We start from the raw sequence: 25,973 nt of genomic DNA, 5'->3' as shown, positions 1-25,973 counted from the left end.
GCTAGGGGAAGCTGGTGTGTGGTGTCTTTGTGGCTGCACTTTCAGTGATGAAGGTTTCTCTATCCCATTGTTCCAGGGTCATCCTACTAGATTGCCAGCTGCTTTTCAGCTGCAGTGTGGAGACTGTTTGTGTGTGGGGAGAGACAGTGTGTGTGTGCTGGGGAAGAGTGAGTGTGTTGAGGTAGGTAGGAGCGGATCATTATTATCCCTACTTGAAAGAGGGAGATGCTCAGACTGAAAAAGGAGAATTGACTTGCCTTAGGTCACAAAGCCAGTCAATGGCTGAATTGGGAATAGGACCCCCAGAGACCTGATTTTTAAATTAACCATCGGATCTTGAAATTCATACATTGAATGACCTCAATAAAGTGCTCTTAGATGAGCTCCAGTCCAACAAGTGTGCACAGTAATTATTCAGCCAGTATTTTAGGAGAACTGCAATGTTAGAGAGAATCATGAACTGCTCAGAGACAATTAATGCAGAGAAGCAGCACAATCCATGAAACATATAACTGGTTACGACTTATTTACTTGGTCTTAAAAGAGAACAAAAAGGCCTTGAGTCTCCTCCCTGTCATTAACGCCCTGCTCAGACAATCAGGGTAGAGACTGAGGATGGAAGGCTGAGGGGTCTCACCAGAGAGCTCAAAGGATGGCCCAGGTCACTGGTGGGGATCACTGCCCCAGCAGTACTGCAGCTCCACAGTTTTGGGCGAGCGATTTCACCAGGACATTGCAACATCGTTCACAATCCACATGAGTGGAGACTGTTCATTGATTCATCAAAGACGAAGTCTTAAAGATGTTTTACTGTGTAATGGCAATGGTTTGCCATGAATTCCACTTGGTGATGCAGTCCATAGGAAGGAAACCTAGGACAACATGAAACAACAACATGAAACCTCTCGGAGGCTCTTATCTGCTCCACAGGGACGTCTGTCTTCTCATTCAATTAGCAGTGGGAAAGGGGATGCAATGTCTGCCCCCAGCCAGACCACCAACCCCATCAGACACCCTCCCCCGCTGGTGCACCAGGGTCTCCCCCAGACCGACAACAGCTATGAATTAAAACCCCACAGTGTTTGTTGGGGCTACTGGAGATGCTGAAATCTCACTCTTGTCTCTCTCCTCCTGCCTCCACCTCCGAGCCAGGCACTGGGCAGTTCAGTGGGAAGGGATGAACTGATGACAGTGGAGGAAAAAAATCAAAAACCAAAAGTGAAAAAAAGTGCAAGCCGGGCAGGCAAGGCAAATCGCAGGCTTCTGCCATAGACTAGTCCTCCCCGCTCTTCCAATAACCCACCCAAACCACGACACCACAGACCCCATGTTCCTGGTGTAGCTCCACCTTCCAGTGGGGAAGTGGGGAACCAATTACTAACACACACAGCATATTCCTGAGGCGCAGTGCTGGGAGCTGGGGGGATCTGGCGGGCACCTCACTGTGGGATTCACGAGTGGCTCCGGGAGCATCCATGCAATCAAGCCGCTCCACATGCCGTTGTGCCGAGGGATAACAGCGCCTGGAGGGGTTGCTGCTGGTCACTAGCAGGGCATTGTGGGACACAGCCCAGGCTGGAGAGGGTTCGGGGGCACAGCGGATCCCATCACAGCGTGTCCCCCCAGCACCCACAGGGAATATCGTGCCCCTAGGAGGAGCGTTTGGGCTTTGCTGTGATGTGTCACTTTCCAGCCTGTGCTCTGTCTCTTCTCCTGTGCACACCCATGTCAATCAGGCATTGCTCAGCTGGGCTCTGCAGAGACCGGACTGGCTACACCCCGTGACGGGACTGAGGGGGGGCAGTGCTGAGCATCACAGGACCTGGTTTCAGCAGCGAGAAAATCCAGGAACAACCGAATTGTTCTTTCACCCACGAAAGCTCATGCTGCAAAAACGTCTGTTAGTCTATAAGGTGCCACAGGATTCTTTGCTGCTTTTACAGGAACAACCCAGTGATCCACTAAGCGGAGTTAGGGGCCTGAACTCCTGTACGATGCACGGGCGACACAGGCACCTTACAACACAACTCACAACCACCAGCTCCCCAGGCAGGAGCCAGCCAAGCCCGCCCAGGAGACACTGACAACGGGGAGGTGTCCTAGCCCTGCCCCTCTCTCACAGATAGGTCCTGTGCTCCCAGCACTCACCTGCCATGTGGGAGAGCCAGGTTCAATTCCCTCTGTCCAGCTGCAGAGAGTAGCTCAGGGACGTGAGTACCAAGCTCAGGGCAGACTGTTACACACCAGGGCACCCCCCATGGGGACTGGGAGCTTCCACCCCCCGAGAGTGAACTCCCCAGGCACACGAACAGCCTGAGCAGGGAGTCACAGACAGTCCCCTTGGGCACTCGGGGCTATCCTGCCACCTAGGCAAGTCTGCCTTTGGGCTAGATCTGTGCCTCAGGGAGGCCTGAGGCCACCGGCATGAGCTTGGGCTGCCAGCATCACCCCCGCCCCCCGCCACTGTCCACAAGGGAGAAAGGATTTGAACCAGGGTCCCCCATGTTTCAGGTCAGTGCACGAAGCAGTGTGCCGTGGTGGGGCTCTGTCCAGCTCTCCCTTTGAAGGGGGTTCATTGGGGCTAACTAATGAGAGTGAGTGGGGCAGGGGGATCAGCTCCCCGGTGTGTCCTAATTCCTGCCTCTCAGCTGGGTGCCTGAACTACTGGACACTGTCATCCAAATACCATTGCTAGAAATAAACAATGAAAAGGTGCAGAACTCCAGGGAGCTCAGGACAGGGAGACTAACTCAGGCAATCAGAGCAGCAGATAAGACAAATCTTGAGCTACTCTGAGGCTCCAAGCAGACATGTTACCGAGACGGAAACTGGCCAGGAATTCTTTGAAACGGCGTAAACACGTCTAAAAGTATCAGTTTGCTTTATGATGAGGGGATGGGGGGAGGGAGGTTTAAACTATTTCCCTGAATCACATCTCCCTTGGCAGCTCAGTCACCATTTCAGCTAGAGCAGAGCGGTGGAGCCTGGGCACTGGGCCACTCGAGGCCTTTAACACCACAGCCCTGGGGAGGGGGGGCTGAGATGGACCATCCTGCGAGGAACACGAGTCCTTCTACCATCCACCACACCCTAGTGTGGAACTGCTGCTGCCGGCTCACCCCATCTGTGGGGACTTCTATCCCCTCTGCCTCCCTCTAGCTGGGGGTTTTCCCTTCTGCACCTACCTGGCATGGCAGCCCCGTCTGAACCCCTGATCCTGTCCCAGTTTTGTCCATCTGCCCATCCTGCCCCTCCGATTTCCCCCCTTCAGGGGGATTTTCCGGCCTTTGATTGCAGGGAGCAGATTCTGATGGCGCGTGAGGGCAGCAGCTTGCAGCTGTTACTGAGCATGTGAGAAGAGCATTAGAAGAGAAGACCAGCCAGACTGGGTCAAACCAAAGCTCCATCTAGCCCAGTGTCCTGTCGGCCGATAGCGGCCGGTGCCAGGTGCCCCAGAGGGAATGAACAGACAGGAATTATCCAGGGAGCCATCCCTTGTCGCCCAATTCCCAGCTTGTGACAGACAGAGGTTAGGGGCACCATCCCTGCCCACCCTGGCCAACAGCCATTGATGGACCTGTCCTCCACAGAAACACAGAATCCTAGACAATGAGGGTTGGAAGAGACCCCAGGAGGTCATCCAGCCTAAGCCCCTGCTGAAAGCAGGACCACGAATCTCTCTAGTTTCCTTTTCATCACAGGACCCTGCTCAGGAACAGTGAAGTTGCAAGATCTAACAGGAAACAGCTTCAGAAAGAAGGGCAGCTCCTCTTCCTCCTCCTCCCGTGGGGACGAGCAGCCCCCAACAGCCTCTCTGCCCCGGCCTCCTTCAACCCATTGCCCCTTCAGCCTCCCCAACTGCCCCCATCACCCCTTTATCCTCCCTCAACTTCCCCATTACCCCCTTCAGCCTCCCTCAACTGCCCCAATTGCCCCCTTCTGCCTCCCACAACTGCCCCCGTCCCATCCCCTCATTGCCCCCTCAGCTTTCCCCTGCCCCCAGGCTCCTCCCCATCTGCCCTTTCAGTCTCCCCTACATCCAACTGCCTCCTTCAGCCTCCCCAAACCCCGCACCCAGCTGCCTGACCTGACCCCTTTAGCCTCCCTTCACCCCGACTGCCCCTTCCCCTCACACACTCCTCCCTCTGCCTCGCCCCAAGTTCCTGACTCCACCACTCGCAGATCCCCTTCTCCACAACCATCTGCTTCTCCATCATGGGGAACAGGAGCAGAAAATGCTTTTAAAAACCTTTGCAACGTAAAAAGTAAAATAAGCCAAGCAACTCCCTCCCTTGCTTGGTGCTGGGGTCCCAGCTGTGGGCTAGTGTGGGGGGGGATGGTGTGAGTGTGGGGGGGAGGGGTGTTCTGAGCACACTCCGGTCAGGGAAGGGGTGGAGTTGGCCAAAGGGGCAGGTTGAATCTTTAGCAGAGAATTCCTTTCTCCATTGTGTTAGCTAAGCGTTGCTGTTAAATGTCAGCCGACGGATGCAGCATTTGAAACAATCTGATTCTAACCCCCCACCCTCTCAGTTGCTGTAGTTCTCACATCCTCTGCTCTTGTGATGTCACCACATGACATGGTGTCTTATTCCCATAGTGTCCTGTAGGTTAGACAGGACTTAAGTTTATAAGGTAAACACTGAAGCATAACTCCATCCCTTCCTCCTTTTGACTTAGGAAAAATAAATCCTGTTCCCTCCCCCTGCCCCAGCCCGACCCAGCCCAGCCCCACCAGCGCTGCTGTGGCCAGGAGACAGGTGCCCTCTCACCTGACCCTGATCTGCTGTGGTGAGAGAGAGCTGTGGGGGAGTCCTCTCTCCCTGGGGCAACCTGCACTCCAAGCCCCTTATTCTCAGCCCCACCCCAGAGGCCGCATCCCTAGCCGGAGCCCTCACACCCCTGCACCCCAACCCTTTGCTCCAGCTCTCAGCCTCTCATCCCCAACCCCACCCCAGAGACTGCACCCCGAGCCGGAGCCCTGGCACCCCAACCTCTGCCCTTCCTGAGCCCCCCTCCACACTCCTAACCCTTCAGTCTCACCACGTCACACACCATCCATGTGCAGAATGAAGTTTGGAATGAGCACCAATAGACAGGTGATGTGTCACACCTCACCTCCGTATTGGTGCACACAACAAAATTCATTCCGCACACGGACATAGCAAATTAGAGGAAACACTGCTCCTGACATTCAAACTCTCTCTCAGATCTTCAATTTCATACGCTGACTGATCAGAATAAAGTGCTCTCAAGTGAGCTACAGACCAACAGGGGTTCATAGTAATTATTCAGCAAGGATTTTAGAAGACCTAGAACATTAGAGGAAATCATCACCTGCTAAGAGACAATTAATGGAGAGAAGCAGCAAGATTAATCCCGTACATTGGATTGGTTGTGACTTCTTTGCCTGATTTGAAAAAAGACCAAAAGGACCTGAGTCTCCTCGCTCACGATAGCCCCCTGCTCGGCCAATCACCACTGAGACTCTGAGGGGCGGGAGGCTGAGGGGTCTCACCAGATGTCCCAAAGGACGGCCCAGGTCACCATCACAGGGGATCACTCTCAGACCCAGCCCCACCTCTTGGTGAGGACCTCTGCAATGAGAGCAACCCCCTCCCCCGCCCACACTCCAGACACGTCCCTCCTTGTTAGAAGGAGGGAAGCTGGGAAAAGGGAAAAAAGAAGCAAGAGGCGAAAGGAGGGAGGAAAGAGGAAAAGGGAAACCAAAAGGATACACCCCAATGTCCCCAGGGATTCCAATCATCAAAACCTAGGGAGGAAATCAAATTCTGCCACCTGAAGCCAGTGCTGTCTGTGCCTAGAATGCTGCCTGCGCCAGGTGGATCAGACTGAACAGGTTCCAAATGTCTCTGAGCCTCTTACCTTCTCAAAGGGAAGTTTCTTTTCGGCACAGTCAGTGGGAGGAAAGGAGAAAACTCCACAGAGGTTCCTCCTCATGCTCACATCCGTGAATCCTAATTCTCTCTCAGCCCTCGAGGAGAGACCTCGCGAAGGAGACTTGCGGCAGCAAAGCCGGGAGGTCTCAGAGACTGGCCTGGCCCTTCACCTCTGTCCTGCCCGGCTGATGTCGGGGTCTCTGTGAGGTCACCTCCCCACCACCTTTGCCCAATAGGCCGAGTTCCTGCAAAAGGCCTTTGTGATGTCACTGCCACACCCACCCTCCCCTCAAAGCTGATGTCCTGCCCTGGCCAGACTCGTTGGGTGTTTGAGTTGTTTCCCTGGATCTGGGGTTGCCAACTTTCTGACCCAACAAAACTGAACACCCTCATCCTGTCCCTTCACCGAGGTCCCGGCCCGCTCAATCCATCTCCCTCCGTCGCCGCTCTCCCCACGCTCACTCACTCGCTCGTTTTCACCGGGCTGAGAAGGGCTGAGGAGAGTCCTTTTCAACTGGGTGTTGTCGGGACAGACCTGGGATGGAGGCTGCCTGCCAAACACCTTTAAGAGGAGCCGTCCCTCCTGTCAGAAAATCATCTCCTCCTTCAGTTCAGTGACCGCCTGAATTGTTCCTTGTCTCGGCAGGGCCGGAGGATTGAAAGCAGCAACGTCAAAGTCCTGTGCAGCTAGCAGGAATGGACACAGACTCTCCTTGTATCTCAACAGATATTTAGTTTTACTCTTGGTAAACTACAAGGCTAAAGAGACGGGCGCTGGCACCAGATCTAAGGAATGAAATACAACACAATCATCATCGCTATGCCCATCGTTGCCCCTTTAATCTTCCGTTGTCTCTCTCTGACCACCATCACCCTCCGTCGGTTCACTGAGATTGCCACACTCATTGCTTCCAACACACACCTGATCTCCAATTTTGCAGCCAAAAGAAAAGTGATAGGCTTTCTTTACCATAGTGTTTATACTGCACTTTTGTGATGCAAAAGTCACTTCACCACAAACATAGCACAAGTTATCTGCACTATTCACACAAGTACGAGGCATCTCTGCTCACTTTGGCTAAAGAGAAATGGGTCCCTTTGCAAAATCAAACACTGACAAATAAGAGAGCAAGACACTGTATGATTTCTAGAGCTGATATAGGGCAATTGGTTCAGCTTCATTATGATTGCATCATCCATGACTTCTAGGAATAACATGATGCAATTCATATCATGTATGAGGCAATACCAGCTTCAGATTGTATCCTTCATTGTTTTGCCTAAAAAGCAAGTACTGTCCAAAGCCATTCATAGATTTATTCATAGATCCAGTCAAAGATGTAGTTTAGTCATTACTGGTTTAAATTGAGATCCGGTCCCTTTATAACTCACTTATCCTCCGCCATTCCCAAGTCAAGGGTCATAAATACTGACTCAATAGCATATCTTGAAAACTAGAGCCAATCAAGAATTTTAAGCATCATTTTCGTTCTCAGTGACCCAGAATTAGTAAAGTTGGACTCCATTTATTTCAGAAGCATTTTGGCTGTAGAGCAGTGTAACAAGCCTCCTAGCTGCCTCCTGGTGGGGAGGCTGGGGAGCTATGGGGACCTGTTTGAGAGGGTCACTAGTAGCAGCGTAGCACAGGAGGTGTCCTATCGGGTTGAGTCATTGCAGATGATGATGTAGTGCAGCAGACCCCCGTTTTGCCAACCTTGCATTAGGCAGCTTTCCATGTTAAGCGAACTCCCAGTGCCCACAGGTGCAGCAGCTGGCGATTTTTCCTGTGGCCGCTAGGTGGCGCTGCAGCCTCGCACTTTCCCGTTCCCCCGGGTATGGGAAGGTTTGATAAGGTGAGCTGGCTCCACCCGGCCCCGGGGAGATGCCGTCAGTGGGGTCTGCTGTGTAAGGGCTGAAAGAGTCAATTTTACTGGCATTTTATGATCTTTCAATCATGAAGGGGAGCAACTGCTTACCCTGACTGAAGCATCTTATCTCGTTTCCAAATTAAAGTGTCTCCTCTTTGTGTGCAAAGAGACACTTTAAGGGGACGCCACAAACGGGAGATGCTTTTGGTTTGGAAAACGAACTATTTTTGCAAAGATTTTTCATCCAAATTGATTTAGGATTAATGGGGTCAAATTCCATGCTGTGCCCTGTGGCTTTAAGGCATTGGAGAACTGCTGAAGAGGTTAAAGGCCGCAGAGCTGGGTAGCTGGGTGTGGGGCCTCCAAAGTTATTGTGCTCTGGTGAGACTGAGCAGTTGTGGGGATTGTGCAAGCTGTGGTGTTTACATGCACATAGAAAATGTAATGAAACTCCATTTTTAAAACCACTTATGTCTGGGAATGGAAGAGAAGCTCTTTGAAATAAGTGTCCCCTTCATACTCTTCAAGATCACTGGCTCCAACACTGCCTCAGGGAACTCAGTGGTGGTGCATTTGAGGGTGGATCGAGAGGTTTTTGGTTCAAGTCCAGCTGCTCTCTTACATGTCCTCTTTTTTAAGTGATCTATATTTTCATATCCATCTCCTGTATGTTCAGGAGTTCCGCTGAACGGGGACGTGAAATGAATTTAATCATTCAATATATTCCTGTTAAAATGTACAAACACTGAGGAAAGCTGTCCATCAGCTGAAATCCGTTCCGGTCCTCTGAGGCGCTAGTTTGTTTTCATTCTTGAAACAAAGATAGAGTATGACTGTAGATTTGCAGGTCCTTGTTCTCCACGAGCGATGCCGTGGAGAAGAAGAAGAACCAGTGGCTATCAAGTGGACACTAGGAGTTTAGTCTTGCCTTCCAAGGAGTATTGGGGCAAAAGACATATCTGGCTTCAAGACTACGCTTAATACTTTTATGGAGGGGATTTTTTTAACAGCAGCCAGGCTCAAGAGCATTGGCCAATATGGACTATATTGTCTTCTTTGCTTCTCTGTCCTAATCTAAAGCCTTTCTAATGCTGTGTTTCAGTTGACTAATAAACCCTGCTATATTTTAACAGTCTGCCCAGTGTCACAGCAAAAACTTGCTGAGGTGCATTGAAGCATGAATGAGGAGCAGTCTCTGAACAGGAGTGTCGTTCAGCTGGACCTGCTGGCAGAGCTCACAGGTTGAAATAGGAGTGTTGAATCCAGAGGCTCAGTCTCAAGTGTTGAAGCTACATGGTCTCTCCTTGTGGAAGAGTGGGACCCTTGGGGTCCAGCGCACTCAAGGGCACCTCCCAAGGACTGTTTAAAAGCCAGGGCATTGCACAGATCCTGTGCATCCATGACACTGCGCCAGATGTTAAGCCTTATGGGAAAAAGAGAGAAAACAAGAAAAGGATCTAAATGTGTATTTACCATTGCACCTCATCAGTCCTCGTGGGAATCCTCATCAGTTACAAAGTGTATTAAAACCTTCCCTAAGGCTCACCTCTTGGTTATCAGGTCGTGTCAGTTTTGTTAGAGGGCTTTCCCTCCCCCCGCCCACTTCCCTGGTTCTTGTCACGCAGACAGCAAGCAGCAAAAGACCAGAAGTCCGAAGGGCAGATAGTGCGATGTTTATTGGGGTTATTTCCAAGCAAGCAGATTCCGAAGCCCTTCACACCAGTCGGGCTCATCGCTGTACGCCCAGAGAGTCTGTTCCCCAGTGTGCCGTTCCCAGCTCTGAGGCCGCAGAGCGTTTAGCCTGCATCCCCCTTCCCAGCTCTGAGGCCACAGAGCCTTGTCTGTGTCCCTGTTCCCATTTCCCCCATTAATAAACCTGATTCCAATTTCCCTTCCCCCTCCTGTTTGACCCCAGTTTATATAGTCATATTCCCAGCTACACCTTAACCAATCATTTTACTGAAATGTAACTAACCAGTCCTAACGTATTGCAACATAATTACCTAACCAATTATATCCTACTATCCTAATTAACTTACACCCAGCAAAATTAATTATACCACTGGCAGAAACAATTACAGAACCAGAAAAGTGGTGGACATAAAGATAAAACAATACAGAAATGAGGGTACCACAACTGTTGATAAGTGATTTCTTGCCAGACAGGATGCTATCAAACTAAATTTTCTTTAAGCATCTTAATATCTATTTCGTTATCGGGTGGTTCTACCCTTCCCCATTCTGTGGTTGTCTTGTCTAGTTAGATTGTAAATCGTTTAGGGCATGGGCCATCTACTATTCTGTGTTTGTACTTTGCCTAGCACAATGGGGACCCACTGTTAGCTGGTCCTTAGGCACTAAGGTAATACATATGATTTATAATAATAATAACTCTCCTGCCACTTTGAGCCAAGGAAGCTGGCCTTGGGACTTTACTGCTTAAAAATGAGCTGCGGTTAAAACCGTGGACTATTCTTTGTGACAAGTATCCCACAAATTCCACTGACCTCCCTTGTTTTCTTTGCCTGGCGTAGGGTTTCTAAATTCCAAACCTGATGTGATCTCGCAGCTGGAACGAGGGGAAGAGCCGTGGGTCCCAGACCGCCAGGGCTCTGAGAAAGAAGTGCTCCCGAGAGCTGCCTGCACAGGTGAGGGATTGGTTAAACCAACTCAAAAACTCTCCATGAATGCAGGAAACATTTGGGATGCCCTACAAAGACCTTGTGAGCTCTGCAAGTTCAGGATTGTTCCCTTCAGATGTGGAATCATTAGGCAGATGTCACTCATGGCTTCCCACCTACCCTAACTGACAACTGGCAGCAGGTCCCTCCCCAATCTCACTTTCCCCTGAGTGTTGTGGTGAGATGCACACCCAGAACTGATCCCTTCCTCTCTCATCTGGGGAAGGGTTTGAGGAAAATGAGCTCCTGATAGGTTTGATCTCTCCCACACGTATTTTGGTTTGTTCATCTCCTTTTCCCTTCTTGTCTCTGAGATTTCCTTTCTCTCCAGCGCAGGGAGTGACCTATGTCTGGATTCTCTCTGTCTCCCATCAGGTGTTGGGATGGTGAGTGAGAATGAGGAGAATCCCCAGTAGGAAGATGCTGAGCAAGTAGAACCACATAGGACATTATCAGGAAGACCCAAAGGAATGTTTCCGAGAGTTGTGCACTCCCAGAAAAAGCAAAGCCTGTGAGTCTCAGCAGAGGCCAGAGGAAAACCTGAGTAGCCTCTCAGACCTTATTACACACGAGAGAATCAACTTGGAAGAGACACACTACACATGGCATGAGTGTGGGAAAAGCATCAATGGGAGTTCAGACCTTTTCACACATCAGGGGATCCACAGAGGAGAGAGATCCTACATGTGCTCTGAGTGTGGGAAAAGCTTCAGTCGGAGCTCCTACCTTATCACACATAGGAGAATCCACACGGGTGAGAAACCTTATGGATGCTCTGAGTGTGGGAAACGCTTCAGTTGGAGATATGCCCTTGTCGCGCATCAGAGAATCCACACAGGAGAGAAACCCTACACGTGCTCTGAGTGTGGGAAATGCTTCAGTCGGTCGTCAGCCCTTATCACACCTCAGATAATCCACACAGGTGAGAAACCTTATGGATGCTCTGAGTGCGGGAAAAGCTTCAAACAGAGCCCTAGCCAGAGCAGACATCGTAGAATCCACACAGGAGAGAGACCCTACACATGCTCTGAGTGTGGGAAAACCTTCATTGACAGCTCAAACCTTGTCAGACATCGTAGAATCCACAGTGGAGAGAGACCCTACACATGCTCTGCATTTGGGAAAAGCTTCAATCAGAGGACGTTCCTATTAGACATCAGACAAGCCACATGGGAGAGAATGTGAGAAATGCCTTGATTAGGCTGGCCAAAGCCTGAGCGTCACGGTTTGACTGTTCCCCCATTTCAAAGCAATTGTTAGTCATCAAGTTCCCCCTTCGGGAACAAATTGTTTCATTCCCCGTTGCTTTGATGTTGCTTCAGGTTGTGCTGGAGAGCAGATATTTTTATTATCATTTTCCTCAGTTAAAATATATTGAACTATAACAAAGAGCAGGAACAGGGCAGGGATAGGGGAAAATGTCATTTCATCCACTGTAACAACAAAAGTAGTTAGGGTAAATCAGAGAGATTCCCTTATTCCCTGTATTGTCAGAGTGGGGAATGAACAACAATCTACAGCAATGCCATTAACACAAACACACTCTCAGCCTGCTCCAGCCAGAAGGGAAATGGGCAGGAATTCTCACTGTTCAGCCCAGGACACACTTATACTGATGCGCAGCCGTGAGTGTGCTGGGGAAGCTGGTCTGAGCAAACAATTTGAAGTGACAATTCAGTGAGAACTGAATCATCATGCAGTGGAACAGCTGGACATCAAGTAGGTGTGGCCGAGTGGTTAAGGCGATGGACTAGAAATCCCTTGGGGTCACCTCATGCAGGTTTAAATCCTGCCAACTACGCAAGCACTGTGCTGTTGTTGTTATTATTGTAGTCTTAGTGCCTGAGCATCCACAGTGCAAATTGGAGCCAGATCTAGCTTCACTCTGTCTACACTTAAAATGCTGCTGTGGCATTGCTATAGCACTTTGGAGTAGACAGTGACTGGAGGGGTTTTCCCATCCCTGTAATAGCTGCATTGACAGAACAATTCTTCCTTTTCTTTAGCACTATCTAACCAGGGCTTAGGTCACCTTAACTCTATGGGTTTGGGGGGGGGGATTCACACCCTGAGAGACGTCGCTCTGTCAGTTCAGTGCCCAGCGTACACCAGCCCTTAGATCCCTCTTGGTATTTCAATGCAGGCACTGACCTGTGAGAGGAAAACATCAGCTCACAAACACACAGACTGAATTCCCCACATTTCATCTCGCTGCACTTTCCAGAAAGTCATGAAATTCAATTCATTCTTGCTAGGACAGAGAACAAATAAGTGACACTAAGTTTTTGGCTTGGGTAAATAAAATTAAGTGTTTAATTAATATAGTAAAACCTGTCCTGATGCCTCTAACTAACACCATTGCGTGAAATAGGAACAGAGACAAAGCTTGTCAGTGACGACTAATTTCACAAATGATCTTCCCAATATTAATTTCACGCTGCCCCATTGGAGGTCTGGGCATCTCCAGTGTCACTGCTCATGCTCACCTTCCCTTAGAATTGTTCTCGGACATTCGCCTTCCTCTGCAGCGTGGGGCACGGGTCACTTGCTGGAGGATTCCCTGCACATTGAAGTCTTTAAGCCACGATTTGAGGATTTCAGTAACTCAGACATAGGTTAGGGTTTGTTACAGGAGTGGGTGGGTGAGATTCTGTGGCCTGCATTGTGCAGGAGGTCAGACTAGATGATCATAATGGTCCCTTCTGACCTTAAGTCTATGAATCTATTCCCAAATTTGGAAAATTGTGCAGTTCAGAATGTGAATAGTGACCCTGTCTCCTTCCTGCACCTGCTCTACCTTGCTCCACAGCAGCTTCTCCCCCTGCAGAGTCACTCCAGCACGGCAGTGCAGCCGCCCAGGGTTCAGCAGGGGCCCCGGCAAGGACAGTGGGTGCAGCTAACTGCCCGGTGTGCCTGGCAGTGATTCAGCTGTAAAAAAGCAACCCCCCCTCCACAGAAGTACAGAGACCTGATTTCCCCAACTTTAACATCATGACCCCCTGTAGAAAGCCACACGTGTCAGTTGTATTTTCACAGGGAGATGCAAAAATCAAGTGACATCAATTTTTAAGTTGAGTAAATAAAGTTGAGGAGATAGTTGTTAACCTCACAAAAATATATTAAAGATCCCTCAACATAACACCTGAAGGTGAAATATGAACAGAGACAAACCTTGTCAGCAAAGGCTCATTTCCCAAACGATCCTCAAAATGTTACTAATTCCCACCCTCCTCCACAGGAGCGCTGTGCGCTGTAGCTGTTCTGCAGGCTGCTTCCCATGCTATGCTGTTGTGGGACATTACCAGACGTGGTCAGGTACGAACGTCAGAAGTTGCAGAGCGAGCGTGGCTCCCCGCACCAGGCGGGATTTGAGTGTTTTGTCCCTGTCACTTAGAGTTTGTCAATAGTACAGACGCCAGGGGCAGGACTCCAGGCTCTGCTTGAGGGATCCTGGCACAGGGGCTGGGGTGGGGGGGGAGAAAGGATTGTAGATTCTGACCTGTGCTCTAGAGAGGAGGTAATAATTGAAGGGAGCGTGTTTGTCTCCTCTCCTCCTCAGTGTCCCAGGGCTGGAATTCTACATTCCACAGGGCCAAATGAGGGGGTGATGCCACTTGGTTAATGGAAACCAGTGCTCCAGGTGCAGCTTGAACTCACAACCTCAGCATAGCTCCTCAGCACTGCTCTATAAGTACTGTGCACTAACTAATTGCACCACTGGAGAACATGCTTGCTATGATTTTCTGAGCCCCCCCCCCCAGGTTGATAAAGGCAAGGAGTGACCCCAAAACTGAGCTGAGAGCGGATAGCAACAAGTGTTGGTACTTGGTGGGGTGGATTCTTCTTAAGGGTTCCAGGCACCATTTCACCCTTTTGTTCTTCCCTGTGTAATAACAGAGCTGGTTAAGACTCAATGGAGAGTCTTGCTGCAGACCAACAGATCTGAAATCACTGATAACCAGCTCTAAGCATTAGTCCTGCTTTGGGAGAGTCTCTCATGCAAGAAACTGCCCAGTCTGCGCTAGCAGTGAGGCTCCCTCACTAACAGCTGAAATCAGGGAGAGCTGTGTGAAGTGCAGGGCCCCAGGGGGGCCTGAACAGGGGGGAACAACACGCCAGGACTTTTAAAAATGGGAGGGCTCTGCCTTGCCACTTTGTAATGACCGTAAGGGCAAGTGAGGGAGGAGAGCAGTGAGCAGGAGGAAGGGGCAGCATAGGAGTCTATCCAGCTCTGAATCTTGTTTTCTCACAGTAGCCAATACCAGGTCTCCCAAAGCCACTCCTCAAGGCAGCACTGGGAGTTGAACCCAGGATCTTCTGTTTACAAAACAGGCACTTTAACCAGCTAAGCCATGGTACCTGCTGTTATTTAAAGCATCGTGTCTGCCCACACCTGACTCTCTGCCAATCCCCACTGGGACCTGACAAGTGTTGCTCCTGTTTGGATTGTGTAAAGCAGAGGAGCAGCTGAAGTTTTGCTCCCAAGGTGTGTGTGTGATTCTTTGGACAGTTCTACACTACAAAATTTGGTTGGTGTAATTACATTACTTAGGCTGGCAATGCAGTTATATCAACCTAATCCCAGTGTAGAATCATAGAATATAAGAGTTGGAAAGGACCTCAAGAAATCATCTAGTCCAACCCCCTGCTCAAAGCAGGACCACTCCCCAGACAGTTTTTTGCCCCAATCCCTAAATGGCCCCCTCAAGGATTGAACTCATAACCAGAGGTTTAGCAAGCCAATGTACAAACCATTGAGCTATTCCTCCCTCCAGATGGTGACTCAACTGTCAGAACTTTCTGGAGCAATGAAATGGGAGAGGCCCAGCCTCTGTAGCAGGAATGCAGGGCAGGCGAGTTCACGGCAGGCATGGTGGGATACTGGTGGAGGCCAGTCATGGTGATATAATGACCAGCAGCATTTACACTGACAATTTGTCTTTTTAAGTTTGCTGCAAAAAGCTCTAGACCTCTCGTCAAGGTGGTTTTATTTTGTCACCAAAACAGGGCAGTTTTGTCGCCAGACGTGGTATTGCAGTGTGTGTACCAGCCACAAGCTGCCAACCGAGGGAGCATTGTGTGTTTTTCACACACCTGAGCAATATAATGATGCTGAAATAACTTTGCAGTGCAGACCTGGCCAAAGATTCACACACACACACACACACACACACACACACACAGCTTGCAAGGAAAAGCTCACCTGCTTCTCTGCTTTGCAGAATCCAAACACATGCAAAGCGTGTCAGGCCCTGGTGAGCTGTCAGGGAGTCAGCTGTGGGCATCACTGTGCCTTAGCTCTAGGTAGGCACCATGGCTTAGCTGGCTAAAGCACCTACCTTCTAAACAAGAGATCCTGAGTTCAACTCCCAGTGATGCCTTGTTGAGTAACTCTTTGGGTACCTGATATTAGCTGCTGTCAGAGGACAAAATACAGCATTAGGTGGGCCTTTGGTCCAGCCCAGGGTGGCTGTTTTTATGGTTTAAATTACACTCACAGGCACTGATAACAGAGTTACTGAAAGTTTGGGAGTTAAGAGCTGATAGGTCAGTGTTCCAGCCCATCACAGATGACCCCACTCCCTCTGGGACAGGGGCAGGTCTGGGATCTCACACCAAATGCTCATTGTGGCTGCCAGAATCTGTAGGCAGCTCATTTAGTTTCCACCCAGGATTGAGTCCTGCTTCGTGCACCGTGTGTGAGAATGAAAATCCTAAACCGCCCTTTGAAATAACAAAAGCAGCAGGACATGTTATTGTCCCTGTCCCAAAGCAGACAGACCAATGGAGAAATGCCATTGACTCCAGGCAATACTCCACTGCCATTTTACCTTTTTCACTTTGCTAAACTCCCTCCCAACTTTGAGGGTTCCCAGAACCTGATATTGAGCTGAGATGTCTACAGTGCAAATTTACCACCCCATGGCCCTAGCCTGGGAGCCTGCACTGGCACGGGACAGCCCTGGGTGTTTCATTGCAGTGTGGACATAGCCTAGCATTATGTCTACACTGCCATTAACACACCCAAGTCACTATTCTCAAACCCTGGGTCAGTTGATTCAGGCTTGTGGGGCTTGTGCTGCAGGGTTATAAAATTACAGTGTAGACACTTGGGCTTCAGCCCAGCCTCCAAGACCCCACGAGGGGTGAGGGTCTCCGAGCCTGGGCTCCAGTCTGAGCCCCAGGAGCCCAAATCAGATCATCCAGGCCAGCTGGGCCACAGGGATTTTATCACAGTCTAGATGCCCTCTCAGGGTATGTCTACACTGCAATGTAAGCCCAGGGTTAGCAGAAGTCATGTCAGCAGCTCCAACACATAAACATAAACCATGAGGGAAAGACCCACCCCCAAATAAGCTAGGCAGTGTCCTTCTCCCTACGGTTCATAAGTCCAGCAACCAAAAGTCCTTTAACATGAGCCATCCCCTCTCCCACCCCACTCACAGCTGTTGTCCTTAGTCAGTGCAAGCCCAGAGGTGCCTCTGTAGAGTTCACCTGCCTGCCTGGGTGGAAAAGGGGAAAATAAGAAGGCACCGTACTCACTGTGTTGTCTAGGGACTCACTCATCCCTCCACTGCCACCCTGTCCTAACATTGATCTAACCCTAAATTTTAGTATTGGGACCCAGTCCCCAGCCTCACTCCCAACCAGAGCCTGCTCCTCTTCACCCTTCTCCTCTGTCCCAACCCACAGCCCCTCCTATTCCCAGTGCCCTCAATCCCAACCCACAGGCCCCTTCTATTCCCAGTGCCCCTCAATCCCAATCCACAGGCCCCCGCCTCACGCTGCTCCTCAATCCCAACCCACAGCTCCCTCCTTCCCTCCAGCAGCAGGTGCTTCAGACCCCTCAGGAAGATTTTCTTGCAAGGTTTCGTGTATGAGTCTGCATGTGGATTTACAGTATGTTGGAAATAGGTTGGGTTGCTTGCCGAAATGATCACTTGTGGCTGGTGTTGCATTCCCAGTCTCCATGTTATTGGGGCAGGAGAAACAAAGGGTTGTTATCCTCGATGTGTGAACCAGGGACTCAACCCTGGGTGGAAACTAAATGAGCTGCCCACAGATTCTGGCAGCCACAATGAGCATTTGGTGCGAGAGCCAACCTGCCTCTGTCCCAGAGGAGGGGTTCATCCACGAGGGCTTGGCCCACTGACCTATCAGCTCTTAAATCCCAAACTTTCAGTAATTCTATTATCAGTGCCTGTGAGTGTAATTTAAACCATAAGAAAAACCACACTGGGCTAGACCAAAGGTCCATCTAGCTCTGTATTTTGTCTTCTGACAGTAGCCAATACCAGGTGCTCTCAAAACATCTCAACAAGGCACCACTGGGAGTTGAACCCAGGATCTCTTGTTTACAAAACAGGTACTTTAACCAGCTAAACCATAGAGCCTGCCTGTGACTAAGGTACAGTGTCTGCTCACACCTGACTCCTGGGCCCCACCTGGCCCCACAAAGCAGAGGAGCAGGTGAGGTTTTCTGCAAGCTGTGTGTGTGTGAATCTTTGGCCAGATCTGCACTACAAAGTTATTTCAGCAGAATTATATTGCTCTGGTGTGTGAAAACACACAACGCTCCCTCGGTCAGCAGCTTTTGGCTGGTGTACACACTGCAATGCCACGTTTGGCGACAAAACTGCCCTGTTTTGGTGGCAAAATAAAACCACTTCAATGAGAACAGTAGAGCTTTTTGCAGCAAACTTAAAGTGACAGAGTGTCAGTGTAGACACTGCTGTTCATTATATCACCATAACTGGCCTCTGCCAGTATCCCACAATACCTCTGTGAACTCGCCTGCCCTGCAGTCCTGCTACAGAGCCATGGGCCTCTCCCCTTTCATAGCTCCAGGAAGTTCTGACAGCTGAGCCTGCTGCTCTGCTCCAGCAGCCAGGAGCAAATCACTGCTGTGGATGCTGCTCTCTCCCACCCTGCGAATACAGATCAGGGTGGCGGGAACTTCCTTGAATGGGGGAGCACCGGCATCTGAACTGTGACACCCCCAGGATACCCCTTCCCTCGAGGAGGCTCTTACCGTCTAAACAGGGTCGGCTGTTTTCAAGTAAAATCACTAAAAGGGAAGGAGAAAACTCGAAAGAGGTTCCTCCTGGCGCTCAGGTACGTTAACCCCAATATTCCCCCAGTCCTCAAAGAGAGACCTGGAGAAGGAGACTTGCTGAAGCAAAGCCACAGGGTCTCTGAGGTTTCCCTGGCCCCTCGCCCCTGTCCTGCCTGGCTGATGTCAGCATCTCTCTGTGAGGTCACCACCTCCCCACCACCTTTGGCCAATAGTCTGAGCCCCTGCAAAAGGCCTTTGTGATGTCACTGCCTGTCACGGACTCACAGATCGTGCCCACTCTTGGCCCCGTCAGGGCTAGAGGAGGGCAGGACCATGCCTAGGTGTGGCCTTCAGACAGGCACAAAAGCACCCAGCCAGGCCAAACACCCACTGAAGGCCACCCGCAGACAAGCATACGGGGCGGCTGCTGATGCTCTGTGGCCATTATCGAAGACGGTAGGAAAGCAGGGCCAGCCCCCCTGGTGGGGCCTCTTACCGTTCCCACTCAAGGTGCTCGCTTTTGCCATGGGGCAGGAGATTTTACCCCAAGAGGCTTTTCCCCAGCTGGCGAGAAGCAGAGAAACACCCAGGCTCCCAAGGCGCTATGTAGCAACCCCCCTCAAGCACAGGGACAGATGCACATTTGGAAGAGGGAAACTGCTCTACACCTAGCCCGGCAGCCGCCATTTTCTTTGGCAAGTCAGGAATGGCAAAGGCGAGACTGGAAGCACCTGGGGCTCATGCCCCAGCCTTTGTGACGCCCACCCCCCAACTCCTTCCCGGGGCTCTAGCTGAAGCCAGAGCATTGGCCTGAGCAGCCAAGAAGAGGTTCAGGCCCTGAAGGGAGCAGGACTTTCAGCACAAAGGTAAAACCAGACAAACACAACCACGAAGGGACTCAAACCCTCAATTGTCTAATCTAAAGTCAGACGCCTTATCCATTAGGCCACATGGTAAAAGTCCCTCTAGGTACTTCTTTGGAAAAGGCAGACACTGATGCGTCCGACGAAGTGGGGATTCCCCCACGAAAGCTCATGCTCCAGTACGTCTGTTAGTCTATAAGGTGCCACAGGACTCTTTGCTGCTTTTGCAGACACTGTGTTTCTCAGGTCAGCTACTGAGGGGGGCCGAGACTCTCTGGGCACAAGAAGTGGAGTTCCCAGCGACACGTGAGACTTAATTGTCTGGAGCCAGGTGCAGGGCTTTGGCAGGGAGGCTCGGGCATGGGGGCTGGGGTGCAGCGGATGGACCGGCTGTCTAGGTGGGGAGATTTAGTCTCACCGAGGAGGAATCCTGATGATAGGCAGTGGCCAGGGCCGGTGCAACCACTAGGCGAACTAGTCAGCCGTCCAGGGTGCCAAGTGGTTGGGGGCACCAAAAATCGCACTCAGGGGAGGCAGTGGAGTGGAGGTGAGCTGGGGCAGGGGGCTGGGAGGTTTGGGGGGAGGGCTGCCTGCAGCAAGCAATGGGGCGTGCCGGGCAACCACTCCCTGTCCCAGCTCACCTCTGCTCCGTCTTCTGCCCTGAGCACGCCGCCCCCGCTCTAATTCTCCTCCCCTTCCAGGCTTGCGGCACTAAACAGCTGATTGGCACCGCAAGCCTGGGAGGCGGAGAAGTGGAGCGGTGCCGGCGAGCTCAGGGAGAAGGCGGAGTGGAGGTGAGCTGGGGTGGGAGCTGCTGCAGGGGGCTGCCCGGCTCTTCCCATGGCCCCAGCCCTGCCCCTCCCTGCACTCCCTGCATGGTAAGTGGAGTGACCCAGCCCCAGCCTGGTCCACTTCCTGGCTCCCAGCCACGCCGCCGGCGAGTGCTGTGGGGCGGTTCCCCTCCTCAAGCTTGAGAGCCAGGGGAGCAGAGCAGGCTGGAGCCCAAGGCCTCCGTGGGGGCAAGCAGAGGGGGGGCTGGTCCCAGGCCTCCGTGGGGGATGGGGGGCTGGCTACCTCCTGCGGGAAGTGGAGTTACCCGGCCCCAGCCTGCTCTGCTCCCCTGGCTCTCAGGCTTGTGTTGGTGTTGGCTAGATTTGTGCGGGTGTTTGTGTATATTAGCAATTGTGTGTGTGTGTCAGGATTCATGCATGTGTCTGTGTATGTTTGCAATTGTGTGTGTGTGTATGCGCTCTGCCGCCCTCTGCCGGCACGACAACTATTTCTCTGTATGTCGCAGCCCCATACCGTCGACCCCAGTGGAGATTTCCCCATCTTACAAGGGCTGGCTGGCCTGACCCTTCTCCCCTCTGCGGAATGTGGCGGGGGCTGCAGCTCTCCCCCTGTGGGGCAGGAGTGCCACGGTGTGGGGTGCTGGTCTCCAATGCACCAGGAGAGTAGCTCAGTTGAGGCAGGGCAGGGCGTGTGGTGTCCGTTCTGCGTTGCCTGGTGCTGGGCCATTGCACAATCCCCAGCCACGCTGCACAGCGCACCCCAAGAGGGGACAAGGGGTCCAAGCACATGATCCTGCATGAGGGGATCATTCTCATTGGTAGCCATCCAGTGGCAGTGAGTTCCGCAGGCCTTGGCACATGCTGTGTGGGGCAGGAGGTCCTTGTATTGGGAGCTGTGGGAGTGAACTGCGTGCAGTTGTATCTCTGAGCACGATTGTGAATATTATGGTGTGTGGGGGGGGGTGATTGTGAGTGTGGCTGGGGCGGTGATTGTTGCTCTTTGGGGGTTGGGCTAGCATGTCCCTCTGGGTGTGTGGTGTCTGAGTGTTCTTGCGATTGTGTGAGTCTCTTTGTGCGTCAGAGTGTGTGTATGTGTGTGTGTGTGTGTGTGACTTGCTGCAGAATACAAAATCCTGCAAAGCCATTTCCTAGTGGTTAGCCCAGCAACACACTGATACAAACAGTGTCACAGATGCACACACACACAGAGTAGGGCTCAGCCCCACCAGCAGGGGCAGCAGGGACACACACGTCTCTCCTGGGCCAGCTTGGACAATTTCCCATCACGACCCGGCACAGTGCTGGTGCCCCCACACGGGGTTGGGCAGTGACTGGGCAGGGGGGGCAGATGTGCCGGATCTGTAAAAGCAGCAAAGAGTCCTGTGGCTCCTCATAGAATAACAGCCGTGTTGGAGCATGAGCTTTCATGGGTGAATCACTTCGTCGGATGGATTCAGAAGGAAGCACTTTGGGAAAATCAGTCAAGGCCCTTAGCTGAGCTGAGACACAGACCCAGTGACCCTGCACCACCCTGGGAGGAGTGGGGTTGAGTGGTCAGAGCAGGGAGGGGGCTGGGCACCAGGACCCCTGGGTTCTATCCCTGGCTCTGGGGGTGGAGTGAACTGGGATCCAGGACTCCTGGGTTCCATAGGGGAAACTGTTTTTCCCTGTGCTTCCCTCCCTAGTGATCCCAGCCCAGCCCCCTAGTGGAGACTGAGCACAAGTGGGGGGAGTTGTTCTCCCACTTTGGACTTATGATTCAAACCCCTCCCCCAGGGGCTATGATATCATGAAATCTGCCCCCCCCCCCCAACACAGAGAAAACTGGTGGGATTCTGTCCACACGCAGAGAATTTTCTCCGCCGGGCTCCTTCGGTTCATCTCGCTGCTCTCCCTACTGCCGCCAGACACTGCTCATCTGCATAGCCCCGCCCATGGACACGTGACACCTTCTGTCCTGCTGGTTTCAAGTGAGTGAGTTGCCCTCGGGGAGTGAGCAGGTCCCAGCACGTCACAGCCCCAGCCAGGGCCGGCTCCAGGCACCAGCTCAGCAAGCAGGTGCTTGGGGCAGCCCAGGAAGGGGCGGCATGTCGGGTCTTTGGCAGCAATTCGGCAGCGGGTCCTCGGTCCCTCTTGGAGGAAGGACCTGCCACTGAATTGCTGCTGAAGAAGAAAGTGGTGCAGTGGAGCTGCCGCCGATTGTGATCACAGATTTTTTTCCTGCCGCTTGGGGCGGCAAAAACCCTGAGCCGGCGCTGGCCCCAGCACAGGGCACAGCCCCTGCACCCGTCAGAGCACGTCACAGCCTGGGGCAGGGAGATATTGGGGAAGGGGATGAGGAGAGACCCAGCCCCATAGACCCATAGGGGCAGCGGGAGATGGGGGGGCAGGAGAGGGGATGGCGGGGAGAGACCCATCTCCATAGACCCCAGAGGCAGGAACTGAGGGAGAAGGGGAGGGAGGATCCAGCCCTATAGACCTGTAGGGGCAGGGAGATATTGGGGGCAGGAGGAGAAGGGGTTGGCAGAGACCCAGCCCGGGGTGCAGGGGAAATGGGGTGGTTTGGAAGGAACTGGGGAGGAGAAGAGACACATGGCAGGACAGGGAAACCGACTCACTCCGAATACATGCAGAGCAGGGCAGGGCGGAGGCAGATCATGCTGGTCCCAGGGTAATTTCGGGGGGTTCTGATTCCCCACTCAGCTGGGGGGCTCACCTCTGGGCTGAGGAGGATGCAGGGGCTGTGTGTGTGTGTCAGGCTGGGGGAGCTGCCTGGGCAGAGGTGCTGGAACTGGGGGTGCTGAGCCACGTAAATTATCCCGATCTAAACGCAGTTGTAGAGAACACTATGTTGGCACACCGCTTCCTGGCAGCCAGAGACTGTGCTTTCTACACCTGCTCCTGTGGATGTGACCTCTCTCCTGATTGCTAAGGAAAGGAGCCTTTCCAGGAAATGGCCACAGCTTCTGGGAATCCGCATGTGGCTGTGAACAGAATTTGGCTCCTGGAACACAAGGCAACTTAAAAGCTGAGCACGCAGACAGGGGCTTGAACCCTGGCCCCTCAGATTAAAAGCCTGATGCTTTACCACCTGAGCTACCTGGGCTTGTTAAGAGCATCTTCACCGTTCACCACAGGAGTGAGCAGGCAGGCAAAAGAGCGGCAAAAGAAAGTCCCCAGAACTCCTCCTCTTTCTGCACAGCCACTGCCTGTCAGCAGGATTCCTCCTCCTCCTCCCTCCTGTGCCTCAGTGCGACTAAATCTCCACAGCTAGACAGCCGGTCCGTCCGCTGCACCCCAATCCCCCATGCCTGAGCCTCCTGTCAAAGCCCTGCACCTGGCCCCGTATAATTAAGTCTCACATCTCACTGGGAACTCGACTTCTTGTGCCAGAGAGTCTCGCCCCCCCTCAATAGGTGACCCAAGAAACACAGTGTCCACCTTTTCCAAAGAAGCGCATGGAGAAGGCGCCCGCATGGCTTAACGGATAAGGTGCCTGACTTTGAATTAAGAACTTGAGGGGTCAAGTCCCTTTGTGGTTGTGTTGATGCAGTTTTACCTTCGTGCTGAAAGTCCTGCTCCTTTCAAATCTGGAACCTCTTCTTGGCCGCTCAGGCCAATGCTCTGCCTTCAGCTAGAGCCCGGGAAGGAGTTGGGGTTGGATGTCACAAAGGCTGGGGCATGAGCCCCAGGTGCTTCCAGTCTAGCCTTTGCTATTCCTGAATTCCCAAAGGAAATGGACGGCTGCCGGGCTAGCGTGTGGAGCAGTTTCCTCTGTCCCTGTGCTTGAGGGGGGTTGCTACATAGCGCCTTGGGAGCCTGGATGTTTCTCTGCTTCTCACCAGCTGGAGAAAAGCCTCTTGGGATAACATCTCCTGCCCCACTGCAAAAGTGAGCATGGAGTATGGGAACGGTAAGAGGCCCCACCAGGGGGGCTGGCCCTGCTTTCCTACCGTCTACTGATGTTGGACACAGAGCATCAGCAGCCACCCCGCATGGTGGTCTGCGGGTGGCCTTCAGTGGGGTTTGGCATGGCAGGGAGCAGGCTGGCCGGGAGTCTTGTTGCCTGTCTGCTGGCCACACATAGGCATGGTCCTGTCCTCGTCTAGCCCCGCCCTCAGTCGCTCTGTGGCTTATAAGCCTTCCCTCGGAGCTGTCAGCACCAGCCGCCTCTGCTCCAGGTGCCCAGAGGAGGAGAGGTGTGCTGGGCTCCAGCCTGGGACTCTGCCTCCCTCCTGCCTATCAAGCCTGGCCCTGGCACTGCTTTCTTCAAGTGCCATGTGAGCAAGAGGAAAAGTGTGGCTACAAGCACCAGACTTGTGGGCATCAGGTGAAGCAGCGAGAATCCCAACCACTAGAGCCACTTCTAAACCCCCACCAAAGACCTGGCTCTGGTGGGGAAAGGAGTTAACCAGCAGGAGGGAAATGACCCACTTTTGTATAGCTGGAGACAGGAAAGCACTTTGAGCACCAGATCTTTACCACCAGCTAACACAAGGTCCCACTGAGATTTGAACTCAGATTACAGGATTCAGAGTCCTGAGTGCTGCCCGTTACACCATGGGACCAGCTTGTACTGTTCTCTCGGGACATTGGAGACTCTCACAGGGCTGGCTTGTGTAAGGGACTGTTGGCCCTTTACTAAAACTTAGTGGGGTTTGGTTGGCTAGTTCCCAGTCCCAATAGAAGGGGGAAGGGCCAATGGGAAATCAGGACCCTGAGACTGACAGGCCCCTGGGGCAATGGTCACCAACGGGTAGGGAACAACCAACGGGTAGGGAACAAGTGAGAATTTGTTAATGGAGAAAAATTCCTGGTGAAAATTGGCAAAGCTGTGCAGATTTTGAAAAGTTCCAGTGAATTTACACATGAAGATACAAACAGAGAGACAAACACGCACACAGAGAATGAGAAAATCACACACTGCACAGGCCCACACAGACATAACAAAACCAAACCCACACAGCACACAGAGCCATATACACAAAAGGAAAACCTCACAAAATATAGAAAGAACAAATCCACACCAAAAATACAGCAAAAGCCCACAACAGGAAACACAAAACCCACATATCAAAAGAATACAAAGCAAAAACAATATTAATGCAAAAATCATACACACATCCATGCACACAGAACTATGCAAGACATCCACCAAAATCACACAGGACCCACATGCACATCAACGTGACAGATGAAAACCACACCAGCATACAGCAAGCCAGGCAGGGTTTGAGTCTCACAGCGAAGAGGGTGAGCACACAGGTGGTTTGGGGAGCAAAGACTGAGGGGGAGTCAGGGCAGTTCTCTGGGTTCTGCCTGACCCCTCCTGACACAGGCAGCTGGTGGAGGGCAGAGCCTGGTAGATCTGTGGAATCTGCCCTGCTCTCTGTAAAGCAAGGGGACCTCAGTGTCTTCTGAGCAGGAATTGTATTTTCTGCAGAGCAAACTGATTGGCAGAAGCCATTTGCTTAAAGGAAACTAGGGCTGCAGGTGAGGTTTGAACTCACAACCTCAGCATCACTCCACTCAGCACTGCTCTGTAAGTACTGGGCACTAACCCATTGCACCACTGGGCCCTGCTTTCAGGAGCTTGTCTCCATGTTTCATGGCTGGATTAGAGGAGTGGGGTTGCATTAGCTAATACAAATCCATATGAAAGGCTGCAGAATGGCAGCAGCAGAGGTGGGAGCCTCCTTCCATGTGAAAGAGCTGGTTCCCCCTTCCGTTGCTCAGGGAAGGTTGGTGCTTGAGCCCACCTGGTGCTGGAGCATCTGATGGGTGAGATTAACGGGACTCAGGAGGGGAAGGAAAGGG

General features: G+C 52.1%; 1 non-coding gene across 1 annotated transcript; it reads right to left on the bottom strand.

The window, feature by feature from the left end:
* Window positions 1-24,652: 24,652 nt before the first annotated feature.
* On the bottom strand, window positions 24,653-24,724 carry TRNAQ-CUG. The gene has a single exon. It is a non-coding gene; the product is annotated as a tRNA-Gln (tRNA).
* Window positions 24,725-25,973: the final 1,249 nt, after the last annotated feature.

Source organism: Mauremys reevesii, linkage group 18, assembly GCF_016161935.1.
Source record: "Mauremys reevesii isolate NIE-2019 linkage group 18, ASM1616193v1, whole genome shotgun sequence".
NCBI classification, from domain to species: Eukaryota; Metazoa; Chordata; order Testudines; family Geoemydidae; genus Mauremys; species Mauremys reevesii.
This window is presented reverse-complemented; position numbering and strand designations above follow the sequence as displayed.